The sequence below is a fragment of the Balaenoptera ricei genome, chromosome 8 (assembly GCF_028023285.1).
Source record: "Balaenoptera ricei isolate mBalRic1 chromosome 8, mBalRic1.hap2, whole genome shotgun sequence".
NCBI lineage: Eukaryota > Metazoa > Chordata > Mammalia > Artiodactyla > Balaenopteridae > Balaenoptera > Balaenoptera ricei.
This window is the reverse complement of record NC_082646.1, coordinates 106,088,715-106,113,846: the sequence shown is the minus strand read 5'-3', so window position 1 is coordinate 106,113,846 and position 25,132 is coordinate 106,088,715. Positions and strand designations below refer to the sequence as shown.

At 59.6% G+C, this 25,132-nt stretch overlaps 2 protein-coding genes across 8 annotated transcripts in view; one reads left to right on the top strand and one right to left on the bottom strand.

The window, feature by feature from the left end:
* Positions 1-25,132, top strand: part of MACROD1 (mono-ADP ribosylhydrolase 1) — a 153,327-nt gene that overhangs the window by 48,885 nt on the left and 79,310 nt on the right. The window lies entirely within an intron of this gene.
* The window catches only part of FLRT1 (fibronectin leucine rich transmembrane protein 1), a 76,870-nt gene that overhangs the window by 7,599 nt on the left and 44,139 nt on the right, over positions 1-25,132 (bottom strand). For 2 of the 6 annotated variants that reach the window (XM_059931860.1, XM_059931862.1), the window contains exon 2: positions 4,483-5,409. The gene's annotated coding sequence lies outside the window, so the exon portion shown is untranslated. Of the gene's footprint in view, positions 1-214; positions 260-4,482; positions 5,410-5,509; positions 5,533-25,132 lie in introns of those variants that run through there. The other 4 variants (XM_059931861.1, XM_059931864.1, XM_059931863.1 and 1 more) reach the window with 4 other exon arrangements.

The window sequence follows — 25,132 nt, the reverse complement described above, 5'->3', positions numbered from 1 at the left end:
CCCCCTGCCTCCCAGTCCTGGCCTTCCTCCCCGTTTGCCAATGAAGGCAGCTCATGTGAGGCTGTCCTGATGCTGCGTCCCCCGAAGTGCCAGGTACAGTCTCCGTCCCCACTATGGGAATCAGAGAGTTCCAGGTGGCACTGACCCCGAGAAGGAGGCGTGTAGACTAGAAGCGGGGAGAGGACACCAGGGCTAGGTTTGAATCTGATCTCACCAGTCCTCAGCTGTGTGACCTCCAGTGACGCTCTCTGGGCCTCAGTTTCCTCATCTGTAACGTGTTGCTGAGAACCCCACTCTTCTGGGAAGATGACAAGGAAGGGGTTGTGTGAAGTGCCCGGCACAGGCCTGGAGGTTTTGGAAAGAAGGGCTGCCCCACCCTGCCCCTGGGGGGGACCCCAAAGTCCTCCTATGACCCACTCAGGGCGGCCGCCCGCCTCTCTTGGCTGAACTTCAGAAAGAGGGAGGGCAGACACGAGTGGGCAAGGGGGCCACAGCTCAGAGAGAGGGAAGCCCCTCTCCCTCGCCCTTTCTGTGCACTCTCTCAGTCCCTCCCTTCAGCAAGAACAATTCATTGTGTTTTCCCTAAACCTTGCCAGGCCCTCGGGTCCTTACTGGCAGAGCAGGGCCCGAGGCAGGAGCGAGGTGTGCAGGGCAGACTGGGGGCGGAAGCAGTTTCTCAGCTCCAGAAGGACCCCTGCCCCACAGGAAGCAGTGACCTCCCCACCGGGCTGAGAGCTCCACCAGAGCAGGGTCACCTCCATGCCTGTGATGGGTCCTCAGCAAACCTTTGTTTAAAGCAATGAGGGACCCCGCATTTTTCTCCTCCACCAGCTGACACTGTCTCTCGGGGCTCAGCTACAAGCAACATGGAGGGAGGAGGGCCTAGAGGCAGGGGGGCCAGCCTCCACCTCCTGGTGCTCACGGAGGCCTGGGGAGAGCTCCCCTCTAGGAAGCCCCTTCCCTGAGAAGGCCTGCCTGGGATCAGTTCAGCTGCTCCACAAACCAAGAGTGGCCTTGGGTCTCAGGCCTTCATCTGTAAAATGGGACCATAAACGATCTACTGCCCTGGGTGCTGAGCAGAGGGCCTGCTGCAGGTCCAGGAGATGTGAACTGCAGGCAGGAGGGGGACTTGCGACTTTTGTGTGAGTGGGGCTTTTCCGAGCCCACCCTCGTTCAGGCAGAAGCCCCGGGCCTGCTCCTGCCCAGCCCAGTCTAGGCCCACTGGAGGCCCCTTCTTCAGGCAGGATGCCGTGACCTCAAGGCCCTTCCAACCCTGCGTGGCACAACTTTGCTCCTGATCTCGGCTACTGGTGCCATTGAGAACTTGTAATGCATGGGGGAAGGGGGTGGGATTCTTTTAAAACCTAAAGTTAATTATTTTTCTAATTTCATGCCGCATGCATTATGCATCAGCTGTTATCACTGGCGGTAATTACAGACAGGTACGCAAATCCACTAAAAATGTACCTGGAGTTCACCTCACTGCGTAGGCCGTCTGGGCTGTGCCGGGCGGTGGGATGTCCTGAACTTCAGAGAATGCAAATTGCTTTAAAAAACAAGACTTTAAAATTGTGTCTTAGGAGGTTAATTATATTGATAACAGTGTTCGATATTAAACTATTCAGGGCCAGGAGGGGTTGAGGGGGATGAAAGGAGACACATGTAATTTTGTTTCTTTCTTTCTCTGTATTATTTAATAAGATGTTGCTGCACCTATATTTCTGTCTGTCTGTGGGCATTTTTAGTAAGGCTGCCTAGACTGAGGCTTAATTCCTTCTGGGAAGGAAAAAGGAAAGGTCAGGTGTTTTTCAGAAGGTAGGAGGAGGGCCTAAGGGCTGTTATTCTGGGTGAGGGGCAGCCCAGAGAACAGGGCAGGGGCCCTAGCTCTGCACTGCTGGGTTTCTCAGCAGCCAGCGGGATCCTGACAGCCAGGGGCTGGGAGAGGAGCCGGCTGATCAGGAAAGACTGGGAATGGTGATGCTTACTGATCATAAGACAGAGGCTTGGGTGGGGCTGGGGCTCCCCTAGGAGCTGTGTGGCATCCCCCACATGCAGGCCCTGTTCTTGGGGCAATCCCTCCCCTCCCCCAGTTGTTTATCACAAGTTGATTGTCAAGCCCTCCCACTAGGATGTAAACTTCTACAAGTCAGAATATGTTCTGCCTTGTTCACTGGCCTAGTATAGAGCCTGGCATCAGAGGTGTTCATAAACACCTGTTGCATGAATGTATGAATGAATGAATGAATGAATGAGGATGCCAAAAGGGAGACCCCAGAATCTGAAAGCCAGGACAGGGCAGTGGGAGAGAAGAGGGAGGCTGGCCCTTTGTCAGCCCCACGCTGGGAGGTAATAATGACAGGTGCCCTCACCACGGCCTCCCAAAGAGGCAAAGGGATAGGTCTGAATTGTGCAGCAGGTGGTGGAGGAGCTGGACGGAAACCCAGGCTTTCCTTTCCCAGGTGTCTTACCTGCCCTCCTCAGCTGCCCGGTGGGGCCACCCCAGGCCCCGAGGGAGCAAACCCAGGGAAAACCCCTGGCTGTCTCCTCTCGTCTGCTCTGACATGGGGTGGCCAACCAGGCCCTGTCCGACTGCAGGTCTGCTTCCAGGCACAGAGGCTGGCCCCACTTTCTTAGAGATGGTCCCTTCCCTCCCACCCCGCAGATATGCACAAGGGTGGAACTCACCCTCAGGACCCTGGAATCAGGGAGGTAGAGGACCCTGGAAAAACTGAGGCCCAGAGAGGAGAAGGGATGGCTCCAGGGCAGAGAGAACCCTCCAGCAGCCATGAACAGCCCTCTCCCTTGCCTACCTCCTCTGGCCCCGGCACTGAACTCTCAAACCCTTTCCCAAAGGGTTGGCATGGAGAGGATGATGGTGGACAGTATCCAACACAAGCAGGATCTAATGGGGGCTGCCCACCAGCAGGTCTGCAGACCCCTCTAGCCCTGTGGGGTCAGTCCCACTAGTAGCAGTAGCTGGCAAAGCTGAGCACCTGCTGCATGCTCAACCCTGCACAAACGCCTCTCCTTTCCAGCTGGCCACAGCCCTGCGGAGCCTGTGTCCCCAGTGCACAAAGGGGAGCACACTCAGGGAGGGGAAGGGACGTCCCCAAGGTCACACTGCTCACAGCTGGAGGGCCAGGGTGCTAACTAACCTCTGTCTGGCCCCAGAGCCCAGTAAGTTGGTCTTTGTTTTCCTGCCTTGGGATGGAGGGAAGCTCAGCAGAGGCAGAGCCCAGCACTGAGCAGATGCTCCATAAATATCTGGGTTGCAGGCCTGCTGCTGCCCGCCTCTGGCTTGGCCTCAGCCCCAGGCATTACCCACCAGTCTCTCCTAGGAGATGGGAGGAGAATAGGAGCAAGTGATGGGGCGGTAGGTAGGGATGGGGGAAGGGAGGCCGGCTGGGCAGGGGCCGAGCTCGGGCTCCAGCGAGCTCACGACGCCTCACGGCCCCGCTGCCGGGCTGGTGCACCTTTATAATAAATAACAGTAAATAGCCGATCCGCAGGGCATCTTTCACGCTGGTGGCTAATAACACAGCTATTAATGCCCCCTCAGACGGCGTGCGTGCAGTGCGGCGCTGACAAATGTCCCAGGCCCTGGCGCCGTCATAAATCAGCCCCTCTCCTGGGGAAGAGCGCGGGGAATTGTCATTTTCCATCTTGGTAATGAATTGGGGCTTCCCTGCCCTGCCCAGGGCGCTGCGATAGAGGTGCCCTGGGGTTTCTGGGATTTGTGTTTGGGGAGGCATGAACCCTCCCCCCTGGCCTCTGGGAAGCCAGAAGAAGTAGGCCCCACACCCCCCACACCCCTAGCCAGACCGCGCCACGCCACTGCTGCCGCCGCCTGCTGTGTGACCTTAGGGCAATAAACGCACATCTCTGGGCCCATCAAGCCACTCTCACCAACAAAAGGGCTGAACTGGAGGCCAGAGCAGATGATGCCTAAGGGCCGGCAGGTGCAAGGCCTTGGATGGTGGCTTTGGATCAACCCCACCCTGGGTTCTCCTGGCCAGGGCAGGGGAAGGCCTTGGATGGAGGGGACTTGTGGACCCTCTCCAGTTGGAGGGCAGCAGGTGCCATGGCCAGTGGCTAGTTCACCAAAGGTCCTGCCTCTCCAAGGCCTCACGGCTGCCCCCTCTGGTCAGAACTCAGAAGGGCTCAAAGTGAGACCTCCCCCAAGGGGCAACGGCTGGGAGGGGCAGGAGTTTCCTCCAGGGAAGGTCACTCCCTTACATCCTGGGTCCACCCACCCTGGGGCAGAGCCCAGCAGCGCAGGGGCCACCAGGTAGCAAAGGAGCCCTCCCCTGGCAAGCAGATGCCAGCAGTTGCTTCAGCTGCATGTGTGGGGTGGGCGGGGTGGAGCTGCAGACCTTCAACCCAGCCCGAAGAGGACAGGCCCCACCTGTCCTGTGCCCTCTCTGGGCACGAGGAGCCCCTGGGCCTTTCTGGGCCACCGGAGCCCATCTGCAGCCGCCTTACCTCCTTCGCTGCAGCCTGGCAGCCCGCAGCTCTGGATGCTGCGCCTCCGTCGAGGTGGGCCTGGGCCGTGCTTACGTTCCAGCCCACCAGCCTTGGCACTCAGGGTGCAGACCACAGACCTGGGGTGCTGGGTGGTGCTGGGGGTGCCCGGGACTCAGGGAGGAGACCCTGTGCTTCGCTCTGCTGGGCTCCTCGTGTTCAGACGTGGCTGCGGGTCCGGAGCAGCACCTCCCGCGCCCTAGGCTGCCGGCACTGCTGGCTTCTCCTCCTGGAATGAGGGGTTCGCGTGAGGGGCCTGCAGGGGTGCCCCCCGAAGCCCCGGGGCTCCCGTGCGCGACCTGAGGGTGTTCTGGGCCCCTGCTCTCCAGGCATGCCCTAGGGCCGGGCGCCCATCCTTGGGGAGGGTGGCCTCCCCACCCTCTTTCAACTTCCGCCCTTTTGTCTGTTGGCCGCCACCTCCTCTGAAAGGCTTCTGCGTGGCTCTTACCCCTTTTTCTTTACCAAGTTTTGTTTTGTTTTGTTTTTAATCCCTTTAAGTCACTTGGCGGAATGGGCTCTGGTGCAGAGAGCGTTCTTGCGTGACAGAGCTGAGATGGAGTCACTCTCCAAAGAATCGGTATTCCTGCCACTCAGGCTGTGTCTCCGGGGGAAGGAGGGGGTCCATTACCCCGCTGAGGAGTTCAGATGTTCACCGCGGGGCTGGAGCTGCTGACATGCGCTGCCGAGCTGTCAGGCCCCACATGCCCCTCTTTGGGAAGATGTTTGGGCGGGGCGGGGCGGGGGGGGGGTCACTCAGTCTTGCTTGGCTGCTCCTGTTTGTAGGAAGGCTTTCTTGCTGGGGAGGTGGAGGCACGGGTTATTCCTGCTTCAGCCCTGGTCTCGTCTGTCCAAAAAGGAGTCCTTCTCACCCACTCCCTGCCTCCTCACCTGCAAAAAGCAATACAAGCGATTAAGCCCAGGGAAATTAGGAGCCGCACGGGGACCGGCAGCCTGGGCTGCAGCCCCTCTCCTCCCATCCCTCAGGAACCTGTTTTCTTGAACGCCACTTTCCCATGATCTGGGATTTCTCCCCTCTCTTTCCAAATCCAGATAACAGACAGCCGGCCGTGCCAAGCACCCTTCCTCGCAGCTCCCTGCTTTCCCTTTTCCTGGGGGTGGGAGGACCGGGAAGGGAAAAATGAAGTTCTGAGAGCTCCCGGCTGTGCAGGGGCCGCCCGCCTGGCCCAGAGCTGGCTCTGCTTCCCCCAGCACCTGCTCCTCTTGCTAAATGTCATTCAAAGGATCCAACTGGGCCACCGTGGCCTCGGCTTCCAGAACAAGTGCTGCCTTTCCCCACCGTGGGAAGCAGGAGCATCAGGGAACTGGGGAAGCTGGATCCCTGGCCTCCCCACCAAGGCCAGGGTCAGTGCTTCACACCCCGGCTGCCCTCCACGGCCACCTTCCCCTTCCCCGGAGACCCGGGAGCAGGGTTGGCTGTTCCTCAGAATCCAAAACAGCCTGAGCTCTCTGGATCGCCTCTCATTAGCATGGCGTGTTGAAGGCCCACAGTGCCCCGGTGTCCATATTCCCCCTGCAGGAGCCCCTCTTTGGAAAAGGGCTTTTATTACACATCTGAGAGTGTTAGCTCTGGTTTGAAATTGGATCCAGATGGGCTCGGCTGCATCTGGGCACTTTTCTTTGTAGGGCCGAAGGTGGCTGATTTGAGAAATGCGTGTTGTCTGAGGCTGTCACAAATAAAAACAAGGATATTTAGGGTGCACGTTATAACAAGTCTAGAGTACAGGCCGGGGGGTCACCACTCACTGGGCGCCCAGCCTTGCAGGGAGTGCGTGTAGGAAGAGGGGCAGGCGCTGGCCAGGTGGAGGGCAGGTGGAGGCTGATGGGTTGACGGGAGAAGTGGGGAGGTCTTGGGACAAGCTTCCCCAGGAGCAAGGAGGGTTAAGAAACGGCAAGGTTTAAGAGCTCACAGGACATCACCCCTGCATGGCCAGGGTCTGGCAAACACTCAAGGTGTGAGCAGGCAGGTGGGGTGCAGCTCCCTGGGAAGGGGCAGGTGGGGGTTAGACAGGAGGGAAGATGAGGACAGAGTCCCCACAGGAGAGGTGAATGCTGGGCTCCAGCACGGCTCTTATTGCTATTACACCCGCGTGATTTCATCCAATTATAAATTGTAATTTCTCTGTGAAAGGGAGAGATGGAAAGCGTCCAATGAGGTCATCTGCGTCCCTGGCCGGGGCAAGGAAATTGTTTTATACCTTGGAGGGTGGGGGCAGAGGCTGCTGGGCCTCCATATTTAGAGAGGATGGTGGCAGTGTCCTCAGAGCCAAGGCTCCAGCTGGCCATGGCCGGCTGATCCCCCATTACAGAGCTCTGCTTTCGAAATGATGAATCCAGGAAGGCAGCTGCATCCTGCTGGCGTCAGGCCCTTCCCACAGCCCTCAGGATGAAGGCGACACTCCTATGGCAGCCTCCAAGGCCCCACAAGGCCTGGCCCTGCCTGACGTCCCCACCCCGCCCGCCCGGCCTCAACTCCCACCACCTCCCCCTAACTCCCCGAGTTGGCCCCTGCCCTTCCCCATGCTGTTCCCCCTCCTGCAAGTGTCCATCCAATATCACCCCTCAGCCTCCTCTCTGTCTGCAGGGTTGCACAAACCGTGAGGGCAATGACATAATGTCTTGAAAGGAATTATCTTGCTGGTTCAAGGAAGAGACCACATCTGCTCACCTGAGGCTGATCCCCTAGTGCCTGAGTCAGTGCCTTGCACACAGTAGGTGCTTAATAAATGCACCCAGTGAACTCCCCACTCTGCTTTCTCATTTAGAAAATCAAGGGTCCAAGCAAGGCTCTCAGTGGGCCTGTCCAGCCTTGTGCATTCTGGGTAACCCTCCCCTGCATCCCCCTTCCCTGAGTGTGGTCCTCCTGGGAATCAGGCAGCGCTGCACGCCCCAGGCCCCACTGAGGATATGGGCTCCTTGAGTGCTTCTGGGTGAGCGGGTGCCTCTCGGGTGTCTGGGGTGTGTGTGCTCCAAGGGCAGCCTGGCCACAGTGCTTGTGAGGTGAGAGCACTTTCCCCGCATGGGTGCATGATTATGATTGTTATAGCCACTTGCATGGGCTGGGCCCAGGAATACCTCCTAAATGAGCCCTTCTGGCACACACCTATCATCAGGGCCATGCAGTCCCCAGTGGGCACAACATTGGATCGAGTAAGCCTAGGCCACACAGTGCAAGCAAAGTCCTCCGTCAAGTTGACCAAGGACAAAGTGAGTCTGCATGGTCCCAGGGTCTCAGTAAGTGGGAGCCGCTCCTTGGCCAGTTCTGGGCCAGTTCTGGGCACTCTGACCACAGGACAGCCTCTGCTCACGCTCCTTGCCTCGGCCGTCCCCTGTTCCCATAGGTCTGGTCCCTGCATTCCAGTGCCAAAGAACAATTTTTTGGGTCAGCGTAATAAAAGCTTCCATCTGTAAGTACTTGAGATGCTTACACAATTTTACTTTTTGTTATAAATAACAACATCATAACTGTATTAAAAGAAATTTGAAAGGGGGGAAAGAAAGCCAAGTGCACAATCCCACGTCTCAGCACTCTGCATTTTGGCCGGATCTGTCTGCCTGTACGTATACGCCATTTACAAGGGGACAATGTCCCTTATCCTTTTCCAGGTCATTTCTGCTTTGCCATTTCCCCTGAGCCTCGGGACAACCCAGCACAGCTGGCGGGGCAGGGAGGACTGTTCGCGCTGTGCAGGTGCAGTGACACTGAGAAGGGGGGGACTTGTCTAAGTTTGTGTGACTTACATGACAGCCAGGACCTTGAACCCTGGGCCAGTTTCCTTCTCCCTGCAGGATGCCAAGTCTCAGTGCAACAGAAACACAAGGTGGCCCTTAGGCCCATGCACCCAGGGACCTTGGGTTTCTCCTGAGTCCCTGTCATGCAATTATCCATCCATTCATCCATCTTTCCATCCATCCATCAACCATCTACCTCTCCATCCATCCATCCATCTTTCCATCTGTCCGTCTGTTTTTCCATCTCTACATCCATCTATCCATCTATCTGGCAAATGTGTATTGAGACCCATCACGCTCCCGCCACTGTTCAGGACACATGGACCTGAAGAGGAGCCCCTGTCCTCTAGGAGCTCATGGTCCAGTGGGGGAGGCCACTGGTTTGCAGAAGTCCACACTGTGAGACACACATAGGGCATTAGCAGAGCCAAAAGCCACTCCTTGCCCAGCCTGGGTGTGTGTGTGTGGGGGGGCCTGGATCACAGGGGGCTTTCTGGGGAAGGTGACACTGTGCTGTGGTTCTGGGGTCCTCTGGACTCCCACATCACAATAGTCACGTGGGTTCAATGGCAAGCTAGAGTGGTGCAGGTGTGGCCGGGGTCCCCCCATCCATCTTTCAGGGTGGCCACCCCAACTTTGGACCCCAGGGCCTCCACCTGAAGTGGAAACGCTCTGTAGCTTTACAGTTCCCACCTGCCTTGAAGATCAGTACTCACTGATATTAATTCCTATATTAGCAATTAGCCTTCCTGCTTCTTTCCAACCTATGGCTCTTTGGGATGGATTTTATGTGTGTGTCATTAATCAGGTTCCTGTATGCGCTGCTGGAAACCCAGGTGGGCTTTATGGCTGGTGACTTAGCCGAGTGGCGTTTTAAATGAACAACATGCCTGCCCCCCTCCCTGGGCAGAGCTGCCCCGTGGCAAAGAGGGCAGAGTTTAGATCATTGTAAGCAGGTCAAAGCTGGCTCGAGCTAGGAGACCCAGAGTGTTCTTTCATTTTAGACTTCCAGGCTGAGGTCAACATCTGTATCTGACCTCTAGAGATGAAAAGGCTCTTTGTGACTCAAACCTGGAGTTTGTTCCGTGGCTGCTGACTTCCTGCCGTGAGGACGGCCAGCCACAGGGCCTGTCCCTTCTCCCGCATTGCAGTGTGTGGGTCACTCCTCGCTTGTGCCAGCGTGGACCCAGGTGCTGCCACAGTCATGTGCCCTCTCTCCGGGACGCAGAGGGCTGGGGGCCAGGGCCATGGGTCAGGGAGAGCTTTTCCTTTTGGGAGTGTGGACTGCTCCTGTAACAGAGTCAGCACGGTAGGGGTTTAGGCAGGAAGGGTGTTTCAGGCTGAGGGAACAGCATATGCAAAGGCTCAGAGGTGAGAGGGCTTGGTGCAGTGAGAAGGTTGGTGTCCCAAAGCTCTGAGTTAGTGGAGGGCAATGATCTAAGCTGAAGTGGGAGATGGGATTCTTGGGGGGAGTTTCAAATGCTCTGCTGAGGGGCCTGGTCTTCATTTTGAGGGCAGCGGGCAGCCAACGAGGGTGCCCAGGCAGGAAGGGGCATGACCAGACTTTCCTGGAGAATTGGAGGTTACCAGGGTGCATGGGAGGGGACCAGTGAGAGGCTGGGACAATGTCCTCAGGAGGAGGGGTGGGGAGCAGGGGGGTTGAGGGGAAGGGGCTGACTTGGAGCCTCCCTGAAGACAAGCCCAGGAGCTGAGTGGGTTCCCTCCCCCTTCTCCTCCTCGCTGGAGGGTGGCTGAGGGTGGCTCCCGTGACCGCATGAAGCAGCACCATGGGTGGCTGGCCCGCCGGGGGCTCCGAGCCTGCCCGAGGCGGGTGTTGGTCCTAGGTGCCCTGGGCAGGGCAGCAGGGAGGCCTCTGGAGGGGGCGTGCTGGAGGCTCCAGCTCCTGCCTCTGCATGTGATTCGGCCCCCCTGCCCCCTTCTCGCTCGCTCTGGCCCCAAGGCTTGGCACGGCAGCATGGCACCCGCACAGCATCGCGGGTGAGAAAGGGAGGAGGTGAGGGAGCCTGCATTCGGGCGTGAACCCTCCCAGCCTCCACTCTACTAATTAAACCATTTCCTGACAAAACCCAGACTTTCAGGGATGGGTGTGCAAGCGTGGGAGCCGGCGGGCAGTGCCCAGAGCAGAGAAGCCGCCGGCTCCAGGGTCCCAGGCTCCTCCAGGCCTGGCTGTACCAGTTTAGGGTGCTGCCCCCACAATGTGGCCGAGCAGTGGGCACCTAGAAAGGCCGTCAAGTGGGCACTGTCATCCCTGGGCAGCGGTGAGACAGAAGAGCAAGCAGGTGCCTGCAGAGGCCTCCCGCACCTGGAGTGGTCTCGTGCCATTGAAATCTCCTCCGAGCCAGCGGGCGGCGGGAGGGACTCGGTGCCGCGGGAGCTGCGAGAGCGGGCGAGGGCGCGGGCTGGCCAAGGGCGCTGGCACTCAGCTGGGCTCATGACCACTGCTCTCAGCCCGAGGGCGGGAAGGCCCTCGAGGGGGCTGCAGGTGGTCCTGCTGTTCGGGAGGGGTGGAGGAGGGCAAGGGCACAAGGACCTCCAAGGCCTGCCCCTCTGCCCGCGTAGAGGGATGCAGCGGTGGGGCCAGCCTGTGCATGACACGGGGCATTCGTGGCCTTTGCCCGCTGCCCGCGGCTCCCAGGAAGGGGCTGCCTGCTGGCCAGGTCTACCCCGCAGGGCTTGTCGTAACCGGCTGTGTCCAGCCCGTGGGAGCCCGGGGCGGACGAGTCTGGTGTAGTGGCAGAGAAGGCCAGGCCTTTCTCAGGAAATTGGCCTCCTTTGCCGACAGAACAGTGGCTGTGCGTTTCCCACCGCACCCCACCGTGAGCTCTTAGCCGGGTTGGCCCTCAGTGGATGCAGGTGGTGGGAGCCCCAGGCAGAAGACCTGGTCCCCTCCCGGCCACCAGCCTCTGCGTGCTTTTACCCGGGCCCCCTGGCCACCTTGGCCACAAGATGGGCCCTGCGGAGTCTACACGCCATAACCCTCAAGCAGATGTTTGAAGCAGGACTTTGCTGGTGTGTCTGGTAGGCTTGGGGTCATGGGGGTCACGGTCAGCAGCCTCCCAGGCAGCAGGATGAGGAGCTTTCAGAACCCAGGCTCTGCTCGTGGGGTCTTAGCTCCCCTCGTCCACAGCCCCTTCCCTCAGCCCCCTCCCCAGCCTCAGATTCCTTCAGGAGCCCTACACCGTATGGGCACAGGCAGGTGCTCGGGGTTTAGCATGCACCCGGGGGACCCCAGCACCCCTCCAGCTGCTGCATTCAAAATGCCACTCCTCCTTAGACCTCCACCACTGACCACACGCAAAGCCACGAGCTGGGGATTCCAGGGCACGCACCACCTACACCCTCCAAGTTACTCAGGTGCAGCTGGTGGAAGCTGCCTTTTCTTCCAGAAGTATCTACTTCCCTCTCGCCAGCTGTGCCGACCCCCAGCCCCCAGGGACAGGCGCCCTCTCGCCTGCCTCCCCCTCGCCTGCCTCCCCGGCTCTTCAGATTCCCTGCACCAGCAGAAGCCTGTGCCAAGGGATTTTCGCCTCTGCGTTGGAAATCTCTCGCCCCTCCCCTCCTTCCCGTAAACTCACTCTCCAGCTGGGAGCAACGCGTGCGCCCAGGCCAGGCGGCCAGGCTTTGTTAATATTTACAGCGAGTGGCTCAGGAAGCTATTAGCTTCCTTTTCTTGTTGTTAATTGAAAGAGGAGAAAATGGTTGTAACACTTCAAAAGGACTTAAAGTGCAGCCTGAGAGACCAGCTGAATTGGGAGGAAGGGAAAAGGGAGAGACTATTTTAAATAAAGAAAGGAAGCCCACACCGCACGCGAGGGTGGACTGATGTTCCTTCCCGGCTCTGCAGCCGCTTGGCTTTCCTCTGAGGTTTCCTCATTGCCACTCATTGTATATTTTCCTTTTCATTTGGGAATCTGCCTTAAGGATGGAAAGAGGAAGAAAAAGGATTCATGGCGTACTTTGTTAATAATGGGGCTCTTTGAAGCTGCGGCTAACGAGGCCCCTGGTACCTTCATTCCTGGAGCACATGGGCCGGCCTCGCCTGGCAGCTGCTTCCCTGTCCTGTGGCCACCAAAAAACCGGCACTCACCTCCCAGGATATAAGCCCAGACAGGGGGCATCGGGCTAGAGCGATTCTCTGGCCTCAGAATCCCCCCACCCCCGTGGACCCCATGGACAGCCAGGGATGCCATGGTCATGATGGGTGGGGGGACTTTCTGAATCCTGGTAGACAAGGAGCTGGGGATCCAGCATTGCCGGGTCTCTGGCCTCTGTGGTTGGCCTCCCCGAACCACATTTCCTCGAGATAAATGATCCCTCCTATAACACCTGAATAGTTAGCTCCTGGAGTCTGACCTATGATGTAAGCAACCAAACGGCTCTGCCAGTCTCCCTGTGGTCAGATAGGGGCGGATTGGGTGACTCAGAAGGTCTTTGCTCTGGGAGCCTGCCATTTGGTTCTGGCTGATAAGTGCTGCCGCCTCCTCCAGGAAGCCTTCCCTGACCCTTCCTTGTCCCCAGCCTCCTTTAGAATGGCCTCTCAGGCTCCCCTGGCACCCTGCTCTCTATTAGACTGGCTTTCTCTGTGTCTGCAGAGCAAGGTGACCGACTGCTCCAGACGCGGAGGGCCCCAGCTCCTAGTTCTGGATGGGCAGTGTTAAAAGGAGGGACAGACTGCACCCTGCTCCCTGCCTGCTTCTGCCCGGGTCAGACTAAACAGGAACCCTGTTCAGTCTGGGCTCCACGAGATGCACAGCCACACTGCAGGACAGGAGACCCAGAGGAGTGAGAGGCAGCTAGGGCAGTGACGGAGGGAGGATGGGACGGTTCGGGGAAGAGAGCTGGTCCCCTGTCCTCCGTTTTCTGGACAGCTGACCTAGAGAAGGAAGACCAGCCTACTCTGGGAGGCCCAAGAACTAGAAGACCAGGAGAGATTCAGTTAAGGAAGAAATCTGTAACAGGCAGAGATGCCCAAAGATGGGCCAGACTTCCATTGCCGCGGGTGCCAAGGCCCAGGCTGGATGGCCGCTTAGCAGTGAGGCTGGACCAGGATGACCATGTCAGGTGGGGGCCTCGCCAATCCCCTGAGGTCTGCTCTTGCAGCCATGCTGTGGTTCCTTCTGGCTACCTCCACAGAGCCCCAGCCCTGTACTCTCCACCCTGGATTCTAATTGTCTTTAACCCCCTGGCTGTGACCTCTTAAGGGCAAGGACTGTGTCAGCAGCAGTGACAACAACCGTAGCTAAACTGATTGAGTTCTGACTACAGCCCAGGCACACAGAGCTAAGTGGATAATAATAATACAGCAATGACAACAACAGTAGCAACCCCGTATTAAGTCTGAGGCAGGCGCTGTTCTTACATCACCTCACTGAACCCACAGGCACTATTATTACTGTTTCAATTTTCCACCTGAGGAAACAGAGATATTCAGGAGCCTGCCCAAGGTCACACAGTGGGTCCACCGCGGAGCCCGAACACAAACCCACTCTCGACTCAGCTCTGTGCCCACAGCACATTTCCTGTGTGGCCAGGATCAGAGGGCTGCGCTCAGACGGGCAGGGGGCTGCAGGCCAGCGCTCCCCCAACCCGGTTCACAGGGCGCATCAGCGTGTTAAAGGCTCTGAGAAGTCCCGTCTCAAAGATACCAATTTAACCCTGTTCGCTCCAGCGGTTACGTGTTAACCTCTGTTAACCTGTTAGCACGTTCTTCAGATCACGCTTTGGGAGACACAGTATGATGTTTGATGAGTGTCTGCTCTGTGCCAGGCAGTGGTGAGGACAGGCATGTCTCTGCCCTTAACACCCCCCCCAGCTCGGTGCCTAGCGCACGAGAGGCACACGCATCAGCAAATGAGGGCCAAATGAGGGAGGGGATGGATGTGTAGATAAGCTGATCTGGGGCCACGGGGAGCCACAGGTCCTGGCCAGACGCAGTCTCTGTCCTGAGCCGCCCCCATCGCCTCCTCCTCCAGCCCTGGACCGATGCTGCCCCCTCCGGCCATGCCCAGCCTCATCCTTACCCCTGGAGGCCAGGTGAGGCCAGGTGGACGGGAAGCAGGCTGCCCCTCGCAGGCCCTACCGTGCTTCCCGGGCAGGCTGGAGCCCTCTGCCCCGACTCCAGGGCCCCTCTTCCCTTCCCTTCCAGCTCTGTGGCTCTGGCCTTGACATTCCGATCACATCCCCCAGCCCTGCCTAGAATACTAATTCTCCCAAGATGAAACCATCCGTGTTTAATTTTTGTAAGTGCCAGGCAGAAAGAAAAGACAAGAAAAGGGAAGCATCAGTGGTGGAAGTTGGGGCCCTCCTTGAGGCTGTGTTCAGAGCTTCTCTGGGCGGCTGGCCTTGAGAAGGTGCAGTGCCACCTCCCTCCCCCTCCCCGCCCCCCCCCCCCCACCATGGTCACACTGCCCCTGATGAGGGCCAGGAGGGGGTCGGCCATGTGCGGTGCTACCAGCTATCCCAGGACCAGCTTGCTGTCCCTAAAACAGGCCAAGCAGGGGGGCAGCCCATTTTCCAGTGGATGGCGGACAGGGGCAGGGGCCCAGTCTGGCCTTCTGAACACACCAGGGCATGCTGCTGGCCCTGGCTTGGGAGGGTTGTTTTTTGAGGCCTTCAGGAGGGAGCCCCCTTAATTAAGGCAGCCAGCCTGCCTCTCCACTGTTTGCAAATTAGGTTTCTGCCCAGCTCCTGTCAGAAAGTGGAGCCTGGGGCCTCCCCAGATGGGCTGGGGTCACAGTGCGGATAGAGGGAGGGCTGGGAGGCAGGGGCAACCTGGGAGTGCCCACAGTGGGCACAGGGAGAGTGCTTCAGTGCTAGATGACCTTGGATGAGTCCTTGACCTGTTGGGGCCTCAGCTGCCTCCTTGGGGCACTGGGATGTGGCTGCAGGGTTAGGAGGGCCGTTAATAGGTGGTTAACAGCCTGGAGTCGGAGGTCGGAGTTGAACTCCTTGTGTAGCTTCAACAGCTGCGTTACTTGGGGCCAGTGTGTTATGTCTCTGAGCGTCCGGTTTCTGTATCTATGAGATGGAGTAATGAGGGAAGCACCTCACAGCACCTCATGGGCCTGTGGTGACGATCCAAGGAGGCACCGTGTGGATGCCCTAAGGACCAGTCTTGCACTCTAGGCACATATGGAAGCCAGCGATCATTATTATCATAACCCCTGAGACAAGTGCTCGTGGTAAAGCTCTTCCCTTGGCGTCCCGTCGGACTGCCTGGGAAACCCACCTCCCTCCTGCAGCCCCTCTGCCCCAGCCTCAGCCTGTGGCCCCAGACCAGCAGACTCCTGCTGTGTCTGACTCTCCCTCGCACCAGCCTGGCCATGGGACAGGAGCTTAGCTCGGTGCCACCTCCGCCCCGCATCCCAGTTTAACGCCCTCGTGTCCCCAGAGGGAAGAATGAAATTGTCATGGCAGGAAACATGACAGAACATGAAACGTGATGAAATCAGCTATGTAAATTATGAAATCCAAATCACAGCCCTTTCCTTCTGCAGCAGGGTAAACGCTGGCAAAGGCTCTGTGGGCTGGAGACCCTTTGGTGGAGGCCTCCGGGCCCCCGAACCCCTAGACCACGTACTGTGAATGGCGGCTGCCGGCGGCTCCAGCCGCCCCGCCAGCCACTCACGCCCTCTCCCTCCTCCTCCAGCAAGCAGGGTCCCAGAGACCACTGGCTGGCCCCGAGGCCTCAGCGAGACACCACTGTGTGCAATTTCTGCTCTGGAGCCCCCGTGAATTAGATCCGGGTCAGGACCACCGCTAGGCTCCTCCCTTCCCCTCCTCTCTCGGTTCACGTCCTCCCTTAGGTTTTTCCCACGAGCTCAGGCACAGCACCCCTGTCTCAGGCCCTGCTCCCCTTGGCTCCCACCTGAGACAAATCCCAGACTGCTCCGTGGAGAGACCCACTGCTGTTCCCTTGCCCCATTTTAGTCTTGCGATACCTCTGGCCCAGAATGTGGGCCTGATTGGTGCTCAGGGACACGCCTGGGGCCGGTCAGCACTTCAGCTGCCTGCTCGCCTCTGCTCTCCTCCAGGGGCACCCGTGCAGCGGCGCCCAGGCTTCCCCCTTCTGCCTCCTCCCCTGTGCGCTGGGCCGCTGGCCTCCCTCCCCAGCCCCCACCCCAGCCGTCACAGCCACCTGTGAGCGCAGAGCTGGTACACGGAGGGTGACTCCAACCTACCGTGGTTTTTTGGCCACCTCCCCTCTCTTGCAGGGGCTGCATCACAATTTTTTTTTTTAATAAATTTTATCTATTTATTTATTTATTTTTAGCTGCGTTGGGTCTCCGTTGCTGCGCGCAGGCTCTCTCTACTTGCGGCGAGCGGGGGCTACTCTTCATTGCGGTGCGCGTGCTTCTCACTGCGGTGGCTTCTCTCGTTGTGGAGCACCGGCTCTAGGCGCGCGGGCTTCAGTAGTTGTGGCACACGGGCTCAGTAGTTGCGGCTCGCAGGCTCTAGAGCGCAGGCTCAGTAGTTGTGGTGCACGGGCTTCGTTGCTCCGCGGCATGTGGGATCTTCCCGGACCAGGGTTCGAACCCGTGTCCCCTGCACTGGCAAGCGGATTCTTAACCACTGCGCCACCAGGGAAGCCCTGCATCGTAAATTATTATTGACCAAAAGCCGGCCCGGGCTGGAGACGAGATGGGGAAATAAAGCACTGGGCTCGATAATTGTGCCCTGCTGCCTGAATTTACTTATCTGTGGCTTTCCTACCCACTGAGAGCTCGATGATAAATAACTGCTGACTGTTAGGCTCCTGGTCGGGAAGAACACGCTTGGATCCATTTCCTGAGGACAGGCAAGGGCGGGAGACCCGCACGCCCATCCCATCCACCGGCTGGGCCTGATTTGATTTTCCCAGGCCTGCTCGCCCAGGTAGAAGGCTCCTTCTCCATGTTACAGACGAGGAAACTGAGGCTCAGAGGCGTGAGGTACCTTGGCCCAGGTCCAGGATGACCCACAAGTCCTGTTTTGCCTGGGACTTCCCCAGTTTTAGCACAAATCCTGGGCAACCCGGGACAGCTGGTCACCCTACCCTGGTCTCACAGCAGAGTCAAGGCCAGGACCCTGCTCCTTCTGACCCAGAGCCCGTGGGTGCTCTTAACCTATGTGAAATGTCTTCACCATCGCCTGCCTGCATCCTGTTCCAGGGCCCGTGGGACTTTGAGAGGCTGTGCACGCTGTCCCTTCAGATCACTCTCCAGCCTGCTCTAGGCCCAGGAGGCTGTGGTCACCAGCGAGCTCCTGGAGCCCTGGCTTCTGGCTGGGCTCGGCCATGGGGAGCCCCGGCAGCAGCGCAAAGGGAGGGAGGGGAGCCGGGTGCAGCACGGACTCCCCGGCCGGCCGCGTCCCTCTCTTGTTCAGGGACCCGCTGACGGCCCTGGCTACCCTCTCTGGCTACCACTGCCTCCCCTCCCCCTCAGACCTGCGTGGTGACTCTCCCTACTGTCCCCAGCCCAGAGAGCCTCCCCTTCCCGCGCGGGTTTCCCTAACCCTGTCCGTGGCTGTGTGAACAGCCCCTCCAGTACACCCTGATCCCCTGCGAAGTGACAACAGAATAGCCGCTTCCACCTCCTGAGGGCCTACTGCGTGCCATGCACGTTCAAAGTCTTCTACTGTCTGCATTGACTCGTTTCGTTCTCTTAACGACCCTGTGAGGAAGCATACTGTCCCCTTTTCACAGATGAGACAACTGAGACCCAGAGAGTTTAAGTGACTGAAGTGCAGGACAAAACTGTAAAGGGCTGTGCACCCTGGAGCCACAGGGATGAGAGGCGGTGCCATCGGGGGCTGCCAGGCAGACAGTGAGCAGCCCCTCACAGGCGTCCCGGTGTGTGTGACGTGGTGCCAGAAGGGACCCTGTGAGTACCTCCAAGAGGGATGCTGGGGCTGGGGTGCGGAGGCCGGGGGGCTGAAGAGGGACGCAGATACCTCACAGGGAGCCCTGAGCTGGGCGCTCTGCCCAGGAGAGCACAGGGACTAAGGCCGTCACACGGCCGCACTGCAGATGGCCACAGTCCCGGCTGCCACGTGCAGGGGACAAGCGGGAGCGCGAGGCTGGCGGTTACCGAGCGCCCGCCTTCTCTGCGGAGGCTCACCTTCACAGCGGCGGCCCTACAAGGAGCATGGTGGTGCCTCCTTTTCACAGGTGAGGAACCTGAGGCTTCCAGAGCAGCCTGTCTGAGGTCTCGCGGCCTCAGAGGGGCAGAGCTGGGGCTGGACCCGGCCTCCCTGCCCCCAAGTCCCTGCTGCCCGTCCCAGCCCTGCCTGGCAGCTGAGCCTCTAGATACACAGGCCCCTCCATCTCCTGGTTACGGCTCCCCAGGGCGCCCTCCTGTCTCTCCCCAGGGGACACAGCGGCTTTAATCGACTCACCTGGAGGAGTCCCCAGGTGGCTCAACTTTATTTTTGCAAGCACTGTCTGAGTAACTGAGTCCCCGGGGCCCTGGGGCGGGGGCAGGAGACTCACAGGGGCCCACGTGTCTATGGGAAGAGCCAGAAGAGGAGGCCAGGAGAGGCAGATGGTGATGGGGGGCAGTGATAATGTGGGAACCTGTCTGTCTATCCACGCTGGACTGGGTGACCTGGGGCAGAGCCCCCCCTGAGCCCTCAAACCGCTGAGGAGGCCTGGACTCCCCTCCTGACACAATCTGGGCCTCTCCGGCCTCTCCGTCACCCCAGAAGCTAAGGGGAGCTAAGCCATCACCCGCCCTCGCCCACAAGGAAAGTGGTCGACGGACCCCGGAGTGCAGAGGCGCTGGGCCAGGCATCCTGCCCTCCAGCCATCCATGTCCGGGCTGTGGGGAGTGAGGCTGGCAGGACATTGGCTCTAGCTGTGCCCATTCTACGGGCCACCATCACCTCGGGGCATCCTTGGCGATGCCCGGCAGCCTGGGGCCTGGGTCCCTGTCTGCTAGCCCAGAGCTCCTTCAGGGGGTGGTGAGGCTTGCACCCAGCTTGACCCTGCCCGTTCTAGGGCCTAGAGAACACAGCCTGCTCGGTGAGAGCCACATGCCCCAGGCCCCTCCCTCGGCCTGGGTTCTCCTGTTGCCCTGAACAAGGGGCTTGGGTAGTGGGGTGCCGGCCTGACCTACAGCGCCGGGGCGGGGGGCATGGGTGGAAGAGGCGGGAGGTCTGAGTGGTGAGACCATGAAGGAGCTCCCCTGCCCTGATCTGCCCGCATGTTCCCTCCCCGGGCCGCAGAAGCAGGATCCCCCGTCTGGCCTGCGTTCAGAGGGGACAGCAGCCGGCTTGTTTCCCTCCTTAGGTCCTGGGGGCCTTCCAGAAGGCCCAGTTCTGGGCGCCGACGTGGGGCTGGAGCCCCAGGGGAGCAGGAGGCCAGCACAGGTGCGCTTCTGCCAGACCTGCAATTCCCGGGCCTCACTTGACTGCGCCATCATTTATTTTAATGCCTTCGTGGTCCACGTTTGGGTGCGGGTGAAATACGGCTCCGCGTCGTTTACTGGTGGGGATATTAACTGTGCACCACTGATGCAGGACAAACATGCATCTGGGGGCAAAGGTGAGGTGGCCGCCACCCGGGAGGTGGCCGCGTGGCCACTGTGTGGGGAAAGGCCAGCAGAGCGAGGTGGGCCGAGGGCCTGTGGGTCATGAAGGGTGGGGAACCAGGCACCCTGCGTGTGTCAGGACCCAGTGTGTTCTGGGAGCGTCGGCCAGGAGATGTGGGGGCCAAGGAAGGGGTCGCTACATGGAAAAGGCTTCTCTGGTTTTCCTCTCTGTACCCCTGCAGCGGAGGAGAGGGGGCAGCGTCAGCCCTGCTTCTCCTACCCCTGTTTCCAGGGCGGCTGCAGAAGTCACAGCGCGGGGGAGGAAGGAGGGCGAATTTACAGTCCCACAGACCTCGGCTCTGCCAGCAACTGCCTGGGGACCCGGGCGAGTCACAGATCCCTCAGTGCTGTCACCTGTGCTGTGGGCATGATAACCCTCCCTCCTTCCTTCTCTCCTCCCTTTCTTCCCTAAACGTGAGCCCACATGGACAATATGATGCCTGGAGCAGGGCGGGAGGCAGCAGCAGGGAGAAGGCTGGCTCGGGGAGGTAATGAGAGAAGCCCACCTGGGCGGGGGGTTGGGGGGGAGGTCAGTCAGCTGGGGACGCCTGGGGAATGGGTCTGCACTTCATCCTGAGGGCAGCGGGGTACCCGGGGAGGGCGGAGTGGAGGGGGAGGGGCAGGTTGAGACTTGAGAGTAGAAAACCGGGGAGGGGAGGTCTGGGGCAGGCACAGGAATGTTTTATCCTCTGAGCTGAGGGTGGTGCGTACAAGATAAAATTCCCCGAGCTGGCACTTCAGCTCGTGTGTGGCTGGCCGTGCGCCTTACACCTCCGTAAACAACAAACTAACAGCTAAGGGAAGCTTCCCTTGGCCCTGCACAGAGGGCCTTGGGCAGGGTGGCCAAGCTCCCCACCCCAGCCCTAGGGCTCCCATCACATGCCAGGGTGCAGCCCGCAGTGCTCCAGGGGGAGGGGCAGAGGAAGGAGGCCTGTGGGCTTCCCAGATTGCTCCTGCGGTGGCCACCCCTGCTCTTCCCCTTTGGGCGCCAGGCCACTCGCTGTCTGCTGGGGGCAGGGGCTGCGGCGAGAGGAAGGGGCACCCAGCCCACCTCTCTGACAGCGCAGGTTGGTGGTGGCCCCCAGAGGAGCCCACTTCCGTTCCAGGGCATTATCTACATCACCTTCCTTATTCCCCCTACATCCTCCAGGGGACGCTATGATTCCCCCACCGCACAGCTGAGCAAACTGAGGCCTAGAGAAGTTAGGAAACCCACCTCCTGTCCAGGAAGAGGTGGAGCTGTGATTTGAACCCAGACCTTTCTGACTGCAGAGCCAGCCACAGCCCCACTGGGACCCTGGCCCAGGCCTTTAGGGCCCCCAGCTGATGACACCAAGCTTCCGCTTGGGACAGACAGGCTGGGCCCTTGGTCAACCCCAGTAGCCAGTGCCTGGCAGGACCTCCAGGCCTGTCCGTGCATGACTGTCCCTTCTCCCCAAGGCAGGCAGACCCCACTGCCCTGCAGGCACACAGAACATTGCACGAACCTGTCCCTGTGCTGGCCCAAGCTGAAGCCTGTGGTGGACATGGCGGGTGGCAGGGGACGGACTTGGAAGATCTATGAGCTGGGTTAAAATTTAATTTGGGTGGAAGATCCCGGCCAGCCAAGCCGGCTGCCCCAGACAAATGGCCTCATCCCCGCCAGCTCCCGCCTGCCAGCCCCGTGGTTGGGTCTGGCCCCTGTGCCAGCCTCCCCCGCACTCCCTCCCCGGAAGGCAGGCCGCCGCCCACATTGAAATCATAGCACTGAATTTGATTTGGCGTGGGGAGGGCAGGGGGGCGGCAGCAGGCACTGAGCCTCGTTTGCACTTCAGCTCAAAACTGAACGGGACAGAATGGGCTTTGGGTGGGAACTGCCTCTGCCAGGGCCTCCCTTGGGACCTAGGGTCAGCACTGCCTCCAGAGGGGCCCCGCCATGCCCACCAGCCTCCTCACTGGGGGAGGTGGCCCGGCACCCCACCTGTCCACTCCGTGTGCCACCCAGCTGCCCTCTGTCCCCAAGCCCTGTCTTCTGCCCAGTACCCTGATCCTCCCTGGGCCCTGACTGCCTGGGCTGGAATCCCAGATAGGCTAGGAGATCTTGTGCAAGCGACTAAACCTCCTGGGGTCTGTTTCTTCATCTGTAAAATGGGACAGTCTGTAAAAGAGGACCTATTGTTATTAGCTGATGTAATAATGTAACCACGGCCCTGCAGGTGGAATCCCCTCATTGTCACAGGGCAGCGCCCAGGCTGTGAAGGGGAGGGAGCAGGGGTTTGCAAAGCCGAGGAGGGTCTTTGACTTTCCAAGAATCCTGTGGTCTCGCTCCCCACCAGGGCCAGGGGGTCATCTCTTTGGACCTGGGGGTGCTACTTTGGGTTTGCACAGTCTGATTGAATAAGGAACAGTGATGGGGTCCCCAAGGCTGAGCTGTGGCAGCACAAGCACGTGGGCCCCCCCCATGCACAACCCTGCTCGCTCTGGGCTGATCCCCTGCCTGAGCGGCCCCATCAATGTTCTCACCCCACTGCCATGTTGGGCCCCTCTTAGGTGCTTTCCTGAGTGGGCACTGTCCACCCATTTTACAGATAAGGAAAGTGAGGCTCAGAGAGGTGAAGAAACTGCCCCCTGCAATTTCTCTGCTGCCTCCCAGCTCCTGTCCAAGGTGGGGGGTTATGGAGAGATGAGGGGGAGCTGGGCCGGCTCAGGGAAGGGGGGGGCAGAAGCATCTCCCTCTCCAGAACTTGCACACACACTCACGCACGCACGCATGTACGCTTGTGCTGCCACTGGCAGGAATCCAGGCCCGGAAATAGCCATGTCACCTTCCGAGGCTGAGTCCCCGACGTTGCTCTGCCTAGGACTGGGGAGGAGGTGACGGGAGGGGGCTGCAGTAACCAGGATTGTACAAGGCACGTGTGCGTGCACACGCCCTCCCACATGCACCCGCTCACATATGCACAAACTCACACATGCACACAGGATGGGAGGGACAAGCTTCAGATGTCACCGTCCTGGCCTCCTGAGGGACCAATAAAGGTTGGGCCTGATCCCGGCACCTTTCTTCTCCAGTTGTGCAATGAGACCCTTCACCCGGCCCCACAGGAGTGCCGGTGGGGGTGTGGGGTGTGGGCGGGGTCTGCACTGAAGAGTGGGTGGCCGCCAGCTCCTGGCGATCGCTGGACCTTAGCCGGGGCTGCCCAGCACCCTCGCACACAGAGCTGGGGCCAAGGTGTTGAGCGGGGACCCTTGGGGTCTCTTTTATCCTTTAGTCCCCCCAGGAATCCAAGGTCCTTCTTTCAGACACCCGGGGATCTGGGAGCCTGGACTCGGCCTCCTCCAACTGCAGCAGCCATTCCCACCCTCTGCTCCAGCCTGGGCTGGAGGACCCTGCGTCCGTCCTCTTGCTTGGGAACTCAGCTCTGTCCCTTCCAAGTGCTGGGCTAATCCTCCCAGTGTACTCCCAAGGGTGGAGGGATTAACGTGTCAACATATTTGCATTATAACAGGAGCGTCAGGGGCTTGGCTCTAAGAAGCCAGCAGCGTGGTGAGGAAGCAGACACTGCTGCTGCTGCTGCATCTCCCAAACCCCACACGTGCACACCCCGTGCACACCCCGTGCACACCCCTTCCAACGCACCCAGCACCCTCCCCGGGCTGGTGCCCCACCGCCCCCCCGTGGGTGCTGCATGTCAGCCCCGACTCACCCTTGACCTTGGGAGACCCAGCCTTGGGGCTGGTGCACCTCAGGAGACACACACACACACACACACACACACACACACACACAGAGAAGGGACCGGAAATAGCCCTGTCCATGCTGTCTCCCACTCCCAGCTCTGACCTGGTGTCACCATCCCCCTGCAGCCTCTCATTATTTACTTATGTATTTATTTATTTATTCCCGTCTCGTCCTAAAGGATTTGCAGCAGCTTACAGAAATACAACCTAATACGAGAGGATCGAGAGGAGGGAGTGGAGTAGGGTGGGAAAACGCAGCCTCCAAAGCAGACAGGCTCGGGTTCAAATCCTGCTCTTCATTTACTTATTTTGCTCTGGGGTCACCGTGCCTCTCTGAGCCCCAGTTTCCTCACCTGGGAAATGCAGATAATAATGCCCACCCAGGGGGATGTTAAGGGGATGAAATGAGAAAACGCCAGGGGAGACAGAGCGAGTAGGTGCTTGGCACACGGGAGGGGCAAACAGCTCTTGGGTGCTTTCGTGATTAGGAGAGAAGGTGAAGGAGAAGGAAGTCAGGGCAGGACAGGTGGGGGTGAAGAGCTGTAGCAGGCACAGCACGGCCCATCTCCGAATCCTGGGGCCTTCCGGGTCCTGAACTGCAGGAAAGCGGTCTGGGCAGGAGTCTCAAACTTCTCGAATGCCAAGGTCCAGTAATTCCTCCAGATTCCTCTCAGAGGGCAACAGCACCATCACCCCACCTGCCCCTCTTGGGGTGCCTAGAGCCTGCAGGGTGGAGAGGTCTGGGGTTCCAGGTTGGAGACTCCACCCTCACATCTAGTACCTGCACCCAGAGGTGGGGTCTTCAGCTCCTGGCCCCTGAGCCTCACCCCGAATCCGAACCCCACTTTAGCCTTGAGCTCTGACTCCCGTGGCCTTGGTTCACTCTCCAGTACAAGCTCTTGGCCCCAGCCTGACCTTCAGTCCCTTGGCCCAGCCCCCAATTGCCCCCAACCCCTTCACCATCATCATCACCTCCTCCAGGGGGACTTCCCAGCCTGCCCTGAGCATGGTCTGGCTTCTCCCCAGCCATCAACTGCTCCAGGCCCCCCGTCCTGTCTTCTATGGTTTCCCCCCAATCCTCCTCCTCCTGGGGGCTCCAGGCCTGGCAGCCAGGCGGGGCCCGGGGAGCTAGGCACAGGCCCCATGATCCACAGGCCGGCCAGGCCACTCCAGGCGTGCACAGAGCAGGCAGAGACTCCCCCCTGGCCCAGCCCAGGACGCTGGCGCTCACATATTTTGTAATCCTGTCCTGGGATGCGAGTGGCGGATTTGCTGACACAGCCGTGGGGACTGAACGCCTATTAGAAGCACCTGGTGGGAAGCAGCACCCAGGACAGAGGCTGGGGAGTCCAGTGCAGAACCCCCCACCACTGGACCCTCAGCTCCACCACCCAGCAGCCGCCGTTGTGAGTTGGGAGGATGCACCCATCCTCTCCCGGGCTCCTTAGCTACTCTTGAAGGAGGCAGATGGGGAGCGGCATATGCCTGCCCAACTCAGCTTGGGACCTCAAGGGGGGGTTGGTGCTGGGTGGCCAACTGCCTGTAGGAACAGG